The 16,735-nt window shown below is 37.7% G+C and overlaps 1 protein-coding gene and 1 long non-coding RNA gene across 5 annotated transcripts in view; both read left to right on the top strand.

Annotated features, from left to right (window-relative positions):
• Positions 1–16,735, top strand: part of SH3RF1 (SH3 domain containing ring finger 1) — a 187,680-nt gene that overhangs the window by 126,650 nt on the left and 44,295 nt on the right. The window lies entirely within an intron of this gene.
• On the top strand, positions 2,331–16,732 carry LOC116565162. Its single transcript, XR_004275285.1, has 3 exons — positions 2,331–2,341; positions 8,728–8,739; positions 15,917–16,732. It is a non-coding gene; the product is annotated as an uncharacterized LOC116565162 (long non-coding RNA).

Raw genomic sequence — 16,735 nt, 5'->3', positions numbered from 1 at the left:
CATAAAAAATCAGTTTGACTACTGTATATCCATGGGAAAGTAATTCAGACCATGTATGGGTCTTGAATTTTATCCATACCCTTCAGATGTTCCTGTTTATTGAAATATTTTTTCCTCCTTTGAAAGCAAACAACAGAAAAAAAATAAATAACCCTTAACTCACAGGCAGTCCTTCCTGTACATTACATACATATTCTGTGGGTCATGGAAAACTACAAGCACTTCCAAGTCTTTGAACAGTTACACTGAAGAGCATGGGTAAGCACCAGATTAGTAATGAAAGCCTGTCTTTACTTGTTGGGTATTATCAATATTACATGCTGATACTTGGTTTGTGATGCATGAAAAGGGATTACTATATTTTTGTTATTGGGCAAGTATGGAATTGTGCAGATAGGCGTAAAAGATCCACCCATGGCAAGTCCAGAGTCACTTCAAGTCACTTGACTCATTAGGATTATTTACTCTGACTTAAGTTGGAAAGATAAACTTCTGCCCCAGTGGAAAGTACTTTCATTCTTCTGCTTCTTTTCCTTCAAATGAGCATTTTCCTCACTTGAACCAGAATCTTGCCATTTGAGATGTGGTAAACAAATTGTCTATCTTTAAAAGCCTATGAACATTTCTTTGATGTCAAGCCATCAAGAATTGAACTTCCTGGTAGAGGGAGCAAAGTATCTAGGGATTAGTGGCACCTGGTTTACCCTTAGGGCAATAAAGTGGAGGCAGATTTCAATGGTAACCTACTGAAATTCAAGTATTTCAGTAAAGTAGATTGTCTTGCAGGGCATTCTTAGCTGTGGTAAAGCAAACTGTAGCAATAAAAAACTGGCTTTTTCTTGAGTAATGATCCGTCTCTAGCTCTGTAAACCTATTCATATTTGCTCCACTTCATGGGGCCAAACAATCCCAGTATAAAAACAGGCTGCATCACAAAAATTCACTGGTAAATAATTCCCTTATATCTTATAAACAGACATTTAAGTCTCCATCGGTGTTAGGTGTTTTGCTCTTTTTGTACAGGGATAACAAAAACTGTTATCCCTCAGAAATTTTGAGATTGAACGAGGTGATGTATTGCCAAGGGTCTGACACTACGATGTCTTATGCATGGTGGTTTGGAGCTCAGATTAGACCATCACCCAGAGCATACCAGAGCCTGGTAATAATCAAATAAAAGAACTTAATTACCATATGTAGTGACAGAAGCTGGATCTCCCCTTGACTTCTGCTGGCTGACTTAGGTAATGGAAATGCCCAAGGAACTTGCCTGTGGCAGAAAGTCTGCACAGGATGGGCCTTGGGGTAGGATTGTGGACCCGGAGTAGAATCTCTGGGTCACAGGTTCAAATGTGGAGCTGTGGAATTAGGAGGCAGGTAAACTGAAAGGAGCTAAGCACTGGAGGGAGATAAAGAGAGGACTGAGGTGGTGAGGCATGCTACTGGAATAGTTGACCCTCCCTTTCTGTCCTCAACTATCCTTTTCTTCCTCAGCATCCTGTGACTATCAAACTGATTTTTTATGAAAACGTTGGCAATCTCACTGTCTATGGAGGAAATTGAGTGCTGGCTACAATGTTACAATTTGTCATTTTAGTTTTCAAAATCATGCCAAAATGTTATCTCTACATGGACTGGAGTAAGATGGTAAAATAGTGGTGGTGGTATAGTGACCTGCAAACAAATCTCGTTTTAATAATGCAGAACACTTTGCTTAATAAAGTAGAACACAAAATTCTTCAAGGCTTGAATGGAGGAGAGTCTGGTTGGGAGACTGAGGAGGGGAAAGAATGGCTATATAAAATGGCCCTGAATTCAGTGCCTTGGAGTCCTTGTTGAGCTCTTAAGATAAGGGTAAGAGTTCTCTTGCTTTGATCACATTCACCCTTCCCCTCTGGAGATTTCTTTCAGACCTCTCTTTGGTCAACCCTTAGAGGTTATGGGTTTTATTCAATTTAGACAGGTCCTTTCTTCACTTGTGTAAGCTGGAAAATAGTAAAGGTTAAAAGCAGTCCTTGAAGACACCATGCCAGGATATGTATAAAAGAGTGTATTTTTTTAAGGACTGAATACAGTTTAAAAAAATAAATTTGTTATCTGCTTCTTTCTTTGTTCAGAAACACTAGTTTTCTGTAAAATAGGAGGAAAGATTTTAACCCCATGAATTTGGAGCTGACTCATTCATTCAAGTTTGGATGACATGATTCTTAGCAAGCAAAAATTTTGAATGAAATAAGTGCTGAATATGGAATTTTGGATGCTTTCCAAACATAATTGTGTAGTGTAGGCTTACAGTGAACCATAAATTTTTATTAAGTTTCTCATTTTACTTTGACTCCTGGTCATTTGTTTGAAATATCACTCACGCAGTTTTTCAACACCAAAAAAGTTATTTAGCAACTTGCTCCTCTGCTACAGATGATAAAAGGTAATATACAGAAGGCCTGAAGTTGGAATGGCTTCATAGACAGCTGTTCTTACTAGGTAGTTACTGCCAGAAATAAGGGCTGCATTTCTCATTTCTTTAGATCTCATGTCAGCTGTCACCTCTTCTGACAGACTTTCCCTCGCCTCATCTAAAGGAGTCGCTGCTCATTTGCTTTACCTCAAACACATAGTGGTGCCATAGTGGGAGAAAGTTTGGACTCTGGATGGCCAGGATTCAAGTCTTGGCTCTACCACTAATTATCTGAGTGACTTTGGGCCTGGCTCTTCATTTGTAAAATAATAAGTTCCAGTGATACTTAAGAATAGTACCTGGCACCAGTAAGAGCAGTGTCAGTGATGGCTGTGATCATTATCACCATTGTTATTATTAGCCCTAGAAATTATTAGCACTTTTTTCTCTGTATTTCCAGTTATTTGTTGATGTGGCTACTAGCTGTCCCCTCACCCTCCATTTCCCCATTTGAATTCAAACTCCCGAGGGCCAGTTCCCCAGGATCCTTGCACAGCCCATAGTAGGCTTTCAATAAATATTGGTTAAAGGAATGAGCAACGTATGAATTTTTATAATGAAAGGTTCTAAACCCAAAACAAACCTAGATTTTGCTCACTTTTACATTTTTCAGCTAATACTCCCATCATTCATTGCCTATGCATATATTTTATCATTGGTTTATCTTGGGTGTTACATCAGGACATTACCTTCTTCAGAGCCAGCTGCTCTGTGTGACCTTAGTGCAAGCTTTTTTCCTGTTTCTTACGGTTTTTTTTTTTTTTTTTTAATCTAGGCTATTATTTGGTTGTACCTGGTTTAGAATTTTCCCAAATTAAAATAATGGTAGTGATACTCTATGGATTAGATCTTGTAATCTCTACTGGTTATTTATTTCTTAAATACAGTTGTCCCTCAGTATCCACAGGGGTTTGTTTCGGGATTCCTCATGGTTTCTAAATCTGTGGATGCTCAATCCCTTACATAAAATGGTGTACTACGGCCGGTCCTCCATTCCTCAGATGTGGGGCCAGAATATGCATGTGGAGGGCTAGCTGTGTAGAGAAGACTGCCCCCTGGGGGTAGGGTAGGTCAAAGGATATAAAAATTTTAGTTATGTAGGAGGAGTAAGTTCAAGAGGTCCATGGGTGACTATAGTTAATAATAGTATATTATTATATTCTTGAAAAGTGCTGAGAGTGGATTTTAAGTGTTCTTACCACAAAAATGATACCTATGTGAGGTAATGCATATGTGAATTGCTCAATTTAGCCATTCCACAATGTATATATGTTTTAAAACATCATCTTATACATGACAAAAATATACAATTTTTATTTGTCAATTAAATAAATAAAATATTAAGAAAAAAATACTCCCTGATTCTGGCCAGGCATGGTGGCTCACGCCTATAATCCCAGCACTTTGGGAGGCCGAGGCAGGCGGATCATGAGGTCAGGAGATCCAGACCATCTTGGCCAACATTGTGAAAACCTGTCTCTACTAAAAATACAAAAAAATTAGCTGGGCATGGTGGCGCATGCCTGTAGTCCCAGTTACTCAGGAGGCTGAGGCAGGAGAATTGCTTGAACCTGGGAGGCAGAGACTGCAGTGAGTTGCAATCTCACCACTACACTATAGCCTGGGCAACAGTGCCAGATTCCATTTCAAAAAAACAAAAACAAAAACAAAACTCCCTGATTCTAAGATGAATTTTCTCTAGTTTGCAATGACTCCTTTGGCTTACTTTGAGCTAAGGTAGGATAGCTTTATTGTCAAGGATCCTTATTTTTAAAAGAAATTTATTGACATAAGTTACATATAATAAACTACACATATTTAAAGGGTACAATTTGGAGTGATTAGTTGTATTCAACTTCTAGAATCAACCCATAGACAAATCATGGGAGACATTCCTCTGGCAACGGAATAGAATGTGTTGTCAGCTTTAACAATGGAAAATCAAATGTGTAGGGCTCAGGGAGCACAAGTGGCCTTAAAGGTGGGGGTGCTAGCTTCCTCTTCTAGGGAGTGAGAAAACTGGAAGATAATGTCTGTGTTCCAAAGAATAAGAAGTGGAAGTTTAGATACATAGTTTGAAGTTGCCAAGGTGACCCTTGGAGGAGCTAAGAATAACAATGCTAACTTTATTTTTTAACTAAAAGCCTTTCCCTCTTGAGAATAATGATAGCAGAAGGGTGCAATAATAGCTTTTGATCTAATAATCAAAGAGTTGATTGAACTATATAAAAAGATAGTGTCATTTATACTTTTGGATATATTTTTTTCCTTTAGATGTATTCTTTTCCTTTAAAATTAAAAAGTTAAATCATTGTTTATAAAAGAAATGTAGGGCAATTGTGGGGAAGTTGGGAAGAGGGAATTACTGTGTTGTTTAGCATCCAGATTTCCCCTTCAAACCTGAAGTAAATACATTTTTGTAAGAGAAATTTAAGGACATTGCTGAAAAGTAAGTAAGGGAGAATTACTCTGTGGCTTAGCATCATACTTTCATCCTTAATTCTGATTGACTGAATACATTGGATCTGCCTTTTTCTTTTAAGCACTGTAGGCTATGTCCCATGGTGTAGGTTTTTACATCTTCTGAATGCTCTCTGCTTGATATAAGTAATTATTGCTTTTCTTTCTGCCACAATGATAGAAGGAAAAATGAACACTGGCTCCTGAAGTTCTAAAGGGAAAGGCAAGTCTCTGAGCTCCAGGAACAGCTGCTTAATGGAATATAGCTAGAGACTCAATCTAAAAAGGAGTTGTTTAGATTAGGTAAAGAACTTTATTTAGGATAGTTTATGCTTTATCTATTATTCAGAGGCCTCTTTCTAATTTAAGACTTTCTTTTTGTTTTCCATCAGGAAAACATTGAGAGAGCTGAGATTGTAAAGATCAGTTAATGTTTATGGAGTTCTCACTGCATGAATGGACAGCTTCCAGTACTCCAGGTAGTTTCATAGAATGTAAAAATGCAGATTTCCTGCATAGCCTTAATCAGAGCCCTAGACTAATCACCAACTGGTATCTAAGGTCCACAATGACACCCTAAAGAATTGCCAAATTCTTTAACACTGCCGTATTTTCCTGCCTGTACCCAGGGCCCTAGCTAAGTTTACTGATCACTCCTGGAAAACATACTCTGTAATTGCTGTCTTTACAGCTCATCAAGGATATTTCTTTGTCTGAATAGAAAGCTCACCTTCAAGGTCCAAATAAATACTGTCATTTCTCACTGAGCCTTTCTTTTCTAATTTTTAAATGCAACTAAACAAATTCTGTGAAACAGAACCAAAAAAGCCCCCTCTCCTGGCTTTGAACTTCCACAGTACCCCGTTTGTACCATTCTTACTTGGCTGGCACATGCTAAGAGTGTAGTTAGGTTTGTTGATGATTTATTATTTTCCTCTGTTTCTTGAGAGCCATATCTTATGTAAAGAATATTTTTAATGATTTTATTTCTACAATATAATTATATTCCAGAAAGTCTGGAAAGGAAATGAATAATCCTGTCTCATCGTGTATAATTTTGGTAAATAGCCTTCCATTCTTTTTCCTTATGCTTTAATGATATTACACATGATTTTGCCTCTCCATATAATTGTAATACTACTGAACATCAGTTTTTATGACTATCTAATAAATGCTGTAGTAGCTAATCCATAATTTAATTATTTTTACCATTTTATAGAGAAATGTCTTGTTCAGGGGCCACAGAGCCAGGGATTGAGAAGGGAAATTGTGGTCTCCAGCCAGCAGTTCATTGCTTCCCTAGACTTCTGCCCTGCCCTAATCTCAGAGCACATTCAATAACTAGCATTCCTAATGGTGGGTTAGAATCATTGTTATTATCCAGTTTTGCTTAAAAAGTGTGTAGGGCATTTTAATGTTTCATAATTCATTATGAAATATTTCATGTTCTAATACCTAAAAGGTTAATTTTCAGAAATTAGTCACTACTCAACAATTTTAAATATCTGAGGTTGCCTTTTTTACAAGAAAAATAAAAAACTAATCAAAATCATAATATTTTAATGTCTTTTCAACTTTTAATTTTTTATTACTTAAATATTTTGTTGTTGTTATAGATGCTCTAAATTTTTCTAGTACCTAAAGCTTTAATAAGCAAAATAGGTTTGTTTTAATTCATCAAGTGTTATGTCTCATATTGAGTAAAACAGACTGAATGAATATTCTGTACTGGTCCAGCATGTATGTGCATGTGTGGCATAGAAATGGCTCGAACAGAAGCATCTTTATTACATCAATGGGAACAGGCTTCTCTAGAGTGAAATGGAATGTTTTAGGAGGGTTTTTTTCCTAAGTGTTATAAAACAACATTGCTTTTTATGACAAAGTTTAGTGGTAATGTGCCTGGTAGGCTTCACATATTTGTGGGGCAAAAATGTCTTCATATGTTGAGAAGAAGGAAGATCTCAAACAAACGTGCAAAGTCATGATGTTCAGTATCCTTGGTACAGTATTCTCTTTCTGTGCCAGATACCTTCTTGGTGATCACCACCCTCCTCCCTGCCCTCCATACACATCCACACATGCTTTAAGCATCCAGGGCAGGGAAAATACATGTTCACTGATTTATTAACTGATTACACATCACTCTGGAATTTCTGTCAGTGTGTCATTTCACATTGACAAATTTTTGCTTAGAATTAATGACAATTCCATGTTCATAACCTCCTGAGATACATGTATATTTCTTTTGTAGTATCCCTACATCTGGTAATCAGGTTGTGGAAAATAAAATTTGTCATTGGAATGATGCTTTTGACTAACAGACATTTCTGATTTATGGTGTGCATTCAGTGAACAAATGCAAAATAGAACAAAACATATGTCTAAAACTTCATGTATTATCAGATCCAGTAAACACAGTGAAGTGAACTGAGACCAATTTAAAAATTATCCATTGGTCTCTGTCCCTAGCCCCATGATTAGACTGTACGTCTGTTGCTTGGAAGCAATAGGCATTTGTACCTCTTTAGCCTTAGTTTTCAGGGTGGAATTTTAAATTTGTATGCACATTCCCTGTTTACAGTTGGGAAGTGTTTCTCTTCATTTGTGGTTGCTGTCTTCTTCACCCAGGCCTTTAATCCTCCAGGAACTTGGTCACATCTTCTGTATCTTTACTGTTTCATGTGTCAGTTATTCCTTTTCCCCTGGCTATCCTTTACTATAGGAAAATGATAAGCTTTTTACTCTCCCCAAAAACCTATTCCTTGACTGCATTCCCCTCAAATTATGATTCTACCTCTTTTCTTCTGCTAAAATTCTCAGGAGAGTCGCTTATCCCTGCTCGCCGTCTCTGCTTTCTTATTTATTTATTTATTTTACTTGAGGTGCATACTATATCTGGCATTTCTCCCCATGTTATCCCTTCCCACCCTCCCCTCCCTCCCCGCCCCCCGCCAACTGCCCCCAGTGTGTGATGCTCCTCTCCCTGAGTCCACGTGTTCTCACTGTTCAACACCCCACCTATGAGTGAGAACATGCGGTGTTTGGCTTTCTGTTCTTGTGTCAGTTTGCTGAGAATAATGGTTTCCAGATTAGCCTTTGTCCCTTCTGGTCTCTGAAACTTTTCTCCTGTTTGCTACTAACTGCCTTTTCTTAGCTCTTGTTTTTGTCGTTTCGTCCTCTCAATAACATCTACCACTATTCTGTTTCAAAAATACATTTTTTAATTGCAGATTCAGAGGGCACATGTACAGATTTGTTGCAGTGGTATTACATACATATTGGTGAAGTTGGGCTTTTAATGTACCCATCACTCACATGGTGAACGTCGGACCCAATAAGTAGATTTTCAACCATCACCCCCACCCCTGCTCATCTTCCCACTTTTGGAGTCTTCAGTGTCTATTATTTCTATCTTTATGTCCACTTCTAAGTGGGAAAGTGCGGCATTTGATTTTCTAAGTGATTTTACTTAGGATAATGACCTAAAGCTTTATCCATGTTGCTGCAAAAGAAATTATTGCTTTCTTTTTTCTGTCTGGATGATATCCTATGATGCATATGTACCACATTTTCTTTATCTAGTAGACCATTGATGGACACTGAATTTGACTTCATGACTTCGCTATTGTGAATAGTACTGCAATAAACATACAAGTACAGGTGTCTTTTTAATAAAATGATTTCTTTTCCTTTGGGTATATACCCGGTAGGGGGATTGCTGGGTTGAGTACACTATTCTTAATCTCCCTGAAACTCTGTGCCTTTTTCATTTCTGGGTCCTTGGTTGGCCTGGGAAACTTTGCAAGGTCTTCTTTCTTGTAGATTCTGAGATTCTGAGGGCCTTTTGCTTTTCTTCTTACACCTGCTGTTTTCTTCTCTATTATTTCTTCCCTGATCAGAGATCACCAACTACTATGATCCCCATGACTTTTATGAGTGTTTTTTTTTAAATTAGTTAAGATGTAAACTCAGGGGGTTTTACATAAGCCTAATTTCTAGCTTTCCTTTAAAAAAAAAAAAAAAAAAAACAGCTGACCCTGCCAAACAGTTGCCCCTTGAGAGGGAGCAGACACTCCCCAGTTGACCATAGTTCACTAGAGTATGCCTGCCATTCCTTGTTGTTCTCTGTCTGGCCTTCTTTATTCATGGACCTCACCTATCCGAGCTTTGCAGACTCCCGACTTTGAGCCTCCTACCCTTAATCCATTGTGCTGTTTCCTAGGTCCTCTTTTCTCATGAATCAGAGAAGGTATGGCTCTGTTTCCCCTTTTCTCCCATTTAATACATGCCTGGCTTTTGATAGTCACTCAAAAAGCATTTGGATAAGTAAAAGGCTCCATTAGGTTTGATTCCGGTCACTGAATACCTGAGGACCCTGTTCCCAATAGGCAACACGGAGGTCTCTGTCTATGGAACATTTTGAATGAGATATTTTTAATATCGGGTTGAGAAAAGGTATTTGTACTTCCCCTAGGCATAAAACTTTACAGATCATTAAGTCCTGCTTCATGTTACATATGAGAAATGGGAGGCAAACCCAAGATCAAGTGACTTGCCCAAGGCAACAAAGCAAGTTAATAGCAAGCTTGGACTCTGAATAGTATGAATAACTCGTGTTCATATAGCACTTTACATGTTACAGAGCACTTAACCATGCCCATTTCTACCTGGGGTGTGTAGAGGTGATGTTACCTTCCCATTTTATACTGCTGGGGAAACCCAAACCATGGAATTTATATGTTCCACCCAAGGTTACTGAACCAGCGAGGACAAAGACCTAACTCTAACCTAAACCTTTCAGCTTGAAGTTCAGGGCTTTTCCTGTGGTTTTCTCTGACAGTTCCTTTTTCAGCTACCTAAGCTAAAATTCTTTATAGGCTTCTAATGACATATACCTTCTCTTTGCACCTTACATTTCAAAATCAGAAACCTGAGCAAGAAAATTCTAGTTTATTTTGTTTTTAACAGCTCAGGCCAACAGAAGTGAAGATAATGAAAATAGGTGAAGAGCTAAGTAGCTGATGTTTCACCTTCCTTACCTAGTGCAGTCAGGCAGTTACTGTGAAAATCCTTTTCCCTTGGCAGGAAGTAGCAAGGCTTGAATGAGGAGTCGATGGTTCTCCCTGTGCTATGGCGTAAATGAGTAACCCTTGTACTTGCTACCAGTGTACTGCTTCAGGACCCAGGAGCCTTCAGAAATGTGGGCCATGGGGGGTCAGGGGAGTCATTTCAGTCTTTTCTCTCCTCAGCAAATTCTTTGTGCTTAATGAGCCTTGGGAGCTCAGCCACCCTGTGGTGCAGCTTCTTTCCCTGCAGGAGCTATGGAGAGTCCAGAGCTATGCCATCCAATGCATATGTTGGGGTTGAGCAACTTGCAGTGAGACTCCTCCAAACTGAGTGGGACGGAAGCACTCTGTACCCACTGGGTTCAAAGACATAGTATAAAAAAAAGAATGTATCCATCTCAGCACTTTTCTATATGCATTACATGTTGAAGTGATTATAGTGTAGATATATTGGACTAAATGAAATATATTATTAAAATGAGTTTTACCTATTTCTTTTTGTCTTTTAAAATGTGGCTACCAGAAAATCTAAATTCCAAGTTTGGCTCATATTATATTTCAGTTGCATAGTGTTGGGCTGGAGGCAGCACTTCCTTCCCTTGAGAGTGCTAAGAGACAAACATTTCTGTTCATTCAACAAATATTTACAGAGACCTAAATGGAGCTGTTATCTGAGAGAGGCTTTCATATCAATTTTAAAAGACTCTTGAGTAATCCCTTCAGTCTCTTAGTTATTCCTTATCTGTGGGCAAGTCTTGTATTATAAATGAAGACTGAGCTTGCTTTTATATTTGAGTCATCCAAAAACAAAAACCTTGTTACCTAAATTGCAGGGAGGAATAGGAGGCAAATGGAAATACCAGTTTCTCATTGTCATTATGGAGCATTTTGTAAAGGCCTATAATATGAGGCAAAATATTTTCATGTCTACTAAGAGGCTGTAAATGGGCATGAATTTCCATTCCATAGCATTTCATTCATTCACTGATTTTCCTCAAAGTGACTGACTTATCTGGAGAAGGAACACTGGACTTAGTGATGCAGTAGAATGTTGAAGAGCTGCATTTAAAACATGGCATTTGAAAGCAGTGAGGAAAAGATGGACTGTTATTGAAATGATGATAGGACAACTGCTGAGTCATGCAGAGAAACGAAGTGCTAAGTGCTCTCCTTACCTTATTCTTTATGCAAAACCAGATGGGCATATGGTTCACAGGCTGAAATGTAAAAAGGAAGGACGAAAAGAAGAAAACATTAACAAAACTAAGAAGAAATGTAGGTTTCTTATTTAAAACAATTGTGGAATAAGAAGATTTTTAAAGCATGATGTTAAATCAAGATGCAGTAGTGGAAAAACTGATAAATTTGACACATAAAATAAAAACTTTTCTGTAACAAACCTATGAAGCTAAAAAACAAATTAGAACATTATTTTTAATAGACATAAATATATACACACACATACATATAAGTTACATAATATAGAAAGAGTACTTACGGCCAGGTGCAGTGGCTCACACCTGTAATCCCAGCACTTTAGTAAGCTGAGGTGGGCAGATCACCTGATGTCAGGAGTTCAACACCAGCCTGGCCAATATGGTGAAACCCCATCTCTACTAAAAAAATACAAAAATTAGCCAGGCTGTTGTGGCGTGCACCTATAATCCCAGCTACTCAGGAGGCTGAGACAAGAGAATCACTTGAACCTGGGAGGAAGAGGTTGCATTGAGCTGAGATTGTGCCACTGCACTCCAGCCTTGATGACTGAGGGAGACCATGTCTCAAAAAAAAAAATAAAAAGGGATTTCTCTCAGTCCAATAACCCAATACAAATATGGATGGAGCATTGAAACAAGCAAATCCTAAAAGAAGAAAATTGATGCTTAATCTCATCAATAAATACAAATACAAATTAAAACAGTATGCCAAGACATAGTAAATGGCAACATCTCTATAAAATGGAATACTGTGTTAATCAATCTATCCCTATTTATATGCAGAGATGTTCATGAAATACTGTTTCATGAGAGAATAGAATAGATGGCTTGGTTTTGTGTTAAAAATCAATAAAGTAGATACATATATAACAACATCTACATAGAAATAAATGGAAGGATATGTTTTAAATTGTTCAATGAAAATCCATCTGGGAAGTGCATTGGGGAGAAACAGATGTGGGGAACTGTCTGAGGCCTTTTACTTTTTACTTCATGATGTTCTATACCAGGGGTGTGCAATCTTTTGGCTTCCCTGGGCCACATTGGAAGAAGAAAAATTGTTCTGGCCACACATAAAATACACTAACGATAGCTGGTGAGCTTTAAAAAAAAAAAAAAAAAACTCAAAAAAATCTCATAATGTTTTAAGAAACTTTACAAATTTGTGTTGGGCTACATGTAGAGGACCATGGGTTGGACAAGCTTGCTCTAGTGGGTTGTGAATTAAAATAATTTCTTCTCAGATACACTGTTTGTATCCTACAGTGCTCAAGAGCTACAGAGTGATTCTCTGTAAAACTTCCTATAAAATAGTGACTATTCAACTTAGTTCTCATTAAAAAAATGTTTTCTCTTTAAAAAAGTTGTAAGTCCCACCTTTAAAAGACAGCTATATTCTCTCTAGCAAAGAGGGCAACCTCACACAAAAAGTTTACTTTAATATTTCTTAAGCTGCCTTGTTATTATTGATATTTTTGTCAGTATTTCATCTCATGTTTATTTGTATTTCTGATAACTCTCAAAAACACATTCTTTGTACATTTTAGACTCTTCTCCAAAAGAGACATAAGAATTTGAAGAGTATTAAATACTATAGAGTCCCTGCTTTTATCTCCAGTATACTGAATTTTACCATATATCCAACCTAAGTCTCATCAAAGCTGCTTACCAAATGCTTGGAAGAAGGTATTTTCGGATACAAGTTTCTTTTGCAGGTGATGAGTGCACTCCTAACATTGAAGGTCATGGTTAGATAAATGTCACAGAAAGCTCACACTACTGAGCTCAAACAAACATTCATACATGAATTTTATCAAAATTCTATTCAAAGTTATCAGATTCTTGCTTCTCTATTGTTACAAAGGTTAAGTTATACTTAACAACAAAAGCTGCTTTATGTTTCTGCCTGATTTACTTAATGCCTCTACCAAATAGTCCTAGCTTTATGATTTTCTCTGGAACCGATGAAAGAAGCAAGGAACAGTGTGTTTTTAATACTAATCTATGCTGCTTCAGAAGAAATCTCAAGTAATTTTAAAGTATGACAACATCTTGCTAACAAATATTACTGTCAATGCATAAAAATGAAGTGCAGAAAAAAATATGCTAGGCTATTTAGAGGAATAGAAATAAAATAGAAACATGTCCATTTAAAGTGAGATTATGCATGATACATGTGGAGAGCTAAAAGAGACCTAAAAAATCATTGGCTCCAACTTACTTTATAGATGAGGAAGCTATGAACAATAGAGGTAAAATGGCTCCATTAAGGCCACAAAGTTAGATAACGTGGCCTTCTACTTGCCAGTTGGCTTGTTATACCACTCCAGAATGTGTCTACCTGCATATACATGCTTCTAAGCATCCAACCCTGTGGCCCAGCAGTTCTACTCCTGGACATGTACCCAATATCCAGATGACAGCTTATGTCCACCAAAAGACACTTACTAGATTATTCACAACAGCATTGTTCTTGATAGACACCGTCTAATTGGAAGGAAGGAAGGCAGGAAAGAAGGAAAGAAAACCCACATGTTCATCAGCAGTAGAATGGATAAATTATAGTATATTTACAGAATAGAATATTACACAGCAGTTTAAAAGAAAGAACTACTGATTCTTGGAGCAATCTGGATAAATCTCAAAAAGCATATTGTTGAGCAAAAGTAGCTAGACAGAAATTATGGAAAGCACTGTATTATTTTTATGCATGTTTGTAAGCTCCTTAAGGGCAGAGACCATTTTCCTGCATTTGTGGATCTTTAGTACTGAGCACGTTATTCAGCACACGGTGCTCAGAGTCCAGGCACACTGGCTCACACCTGTAATCCCAGCACTTTGGGAGGTTGAGACAGGAGGATCACTTGAGCAGAGAAGTTTGACACCAGCTAGACATCATAATGAGTCCTTGTCGCTACTAAAAATTAGCTGGGTTGTGGTGTTGGATGCCTATACTCAGGAGGCTGAGGCAAGAGGATCACTTGAGCCCAGGAGTTCGAGGCTACAGTGAGCAATGAATGTGCTGCTGCACTTCAGCCAGGGTAACAGAGTGAGATGCTTCCCCCTCAAACAAACCCCCCAATAGATGTTCAATGTGTATTTATTTTAATGGAGAATATATGATATGAAGAAAGACACAAAGGAGGCACCCAGTATTTTTCTATTGAGAAAGCAGCAGGAATTATTGGGAACAATATTTTAATCCTCAGATGTTTATACCAGAGCACAGCATATGGAAACCTGAAATGCTAACACAGTGTTAAATATATAACTGACACTTGGCCAGCCAAGTATGACCATGATGAGACTATGTAATTTTTCAGAACCTTTCAAAACAGGCACCACTAATGGAACCTATTGTTTGACCCCAGAATTAATCTAAACATAATATCAAATAGATGTGATAGTCTTCTCTCTTTATATTTTTGGCTTCAATGTGAAGGAAGTCTTCTCATCTTCTTCCCCGACTTCTTAATCAGTGGGACAGGATGCCGAGTTGATCGGTCAGACTCCAGCACTCTGATTAGGTTTGCGCTTTTGAAGATTTGTTTCTAGGTGTCTAAATAAGCTTATTGTGGAAGAAGACATTCTCTGGTTCCTTTTTCTTCAGCATTGCCTGCTGCACCAGCCCTTCATTTCATGAGGGTGTTGTGTTTGGGATGGAGGTGTTGAAGTAGCCTTTCAATCTGCTTGGTTTCCAGGCTCCTTATACCCAGCCTGTGTAGGAAAGAGGAACCTACCCCTCCATGGTTCACTGCAGTTTATTAGAGCTCTGCAGTGAGTTTTGGGCTGCCCCCACTGTAATATAAAACATTGCTTTGCTTCATTTGGGCTTCTTATACTCTTGGGGACCACTCAAGGTGGGGACAGCTAGACCAAGAAAGGATTTGTAAATTCTGGATCTTCTGACCAAATGCCATGACAATGTTCTGAATAGGGCTACCCTTTCATAGCACCTCATTCCTTCATCCCTAAACACATACCACACAAGTCTTCATGATCCTTTCTCTGGCTGTTGGTACTTCAGGCCTTGACAGGTGTTATTCTGTCATTACTGCCTATTATTTCTGAAAGATTAGCACATGGAGAGACTTCTTAAAGTCTGAAGAAGAGATATGGTCATGTTTGATAAAGGTTTATCCTACTAATTATAGACTAGACAAGCCACTTGAATTTGAGTTCCCTAGGAACAAATTGTCTTTAGGAACAAATTCTTTTAGGAACAAATTGTCAGTTGATTTGCCATCCTTTATAGAAGCAGTGACGGCTGAGCTCCAGTTAACACAGCTTTGTGAGGAACCAGTTGTTCTAAAGCAAGTTCATTGCATAAAATATTGACTGACAGGGTTTCCATTGCCCTAGTAGGATGGTCTTATCCATAGGATGAGAAGACATAGCCCAAACAATTTAGGTGGGAAAAATAGTACATGATGTTATTTTATATAAAGGCATTTGTGAAGTGCCCAATATGTAATGCTGAGATAGAAAAATCACTGTTTTCCTTAATATTATATTTAAGTTACCTTTTAAAAGTTATTATTTTGCATCTCAATTTTTTTATGAGAGGTTAAGCTATGTTTCCCATTACTGTAATATCTAGGTAAGTTATATGCAGCTTATTGTCATTGAAGCTTTCCAGAAATGTTTTATTTTACCGTAGGAAAAACAAAAGGCTTGTGTTCTTTCCTTTCTTGCTGATAATGTCAGTGGAGTACACGGATTTTGACCCCTGGTACTCTTACTTTACACTGGGGCTTTTGAGATAGACGAAGTTAGCTTGCCAACAGAACTTGAGTTTCATGTCTTATCCTGTTATTATTGAAAGTTTGTGTACACAGGTCAATAACTGATACAATGACATGACAAAAAACCTGTGAAGAATTTATACCAGCTTTTTGTGAGGTTCTCCCAGAATACAGAAAGAAAGGCAGGAGGTAAACGTACTTAGAAGTACATTGGTCTGTTTTGAATGGTTTTATTCTCTGTCTTCTTGCTCATTGTTACCAAACCCAAAAGTTGCCCCTTCATTATTCAGTTGTGCTCTGAGCAAATACCCAACCATTATTGTACAACAGGGTATCCAGTCAGACAAATATACCCTCTGATTGCTCTTCTCGAAATTTTACAGTGAGCTGAAAACAATGTTCATTTGTTATTGGCAAGTTTTTTTTTTATTATTATACTTGAAGTTCTGGGATACATTTGCAGAACGTGCAGGTTTGTTACATAGGTTTACACGTGATTGGCAAGTTTTAAAAACAGACATTATAAAAATTCTTAATAAAATTGTCTTTTACTCTTTCAGTCTTGCAATGGAATTGTTTATTCTTGATTTAATGTCTACCTGTGATATAGATACAATGAAATTCCAATACTGAGAGAAAAGACATCTCGTGTGGGACGAACAGACACTGCACAGGCAAACTTTAAAGTAGTGACTTGAAAGTTTGGATAAAATCATGTTGAAAATAAACCTCAGTGAATTCTTGGAAATTGTTTAACCTTCTTGTGTTGGTCTGGCGGTTGCTTTT

The sequence above is a fragment of the Sapajus apella genome, unplaced genomic scaffold (assembly GCF_009761245.1).
Source record: "Sapajus apella isolate SASKATOON/1434 unplaced genomic scaffold, GSC_monkey_1.0 scaffold39, whole genome shotgun sequence".
Classification (NCBI taxonomy): Eukaryota; Metazoa; Chordata; class Mammalia; order Primates; family Cebidae; genus Sapajus; species Sapajus apella.
The sequence above is the reverse complement of the archived record's forward strand: the minus strand, read 5'-3'. Positions and strand labels throughout refer to the sequence as shown.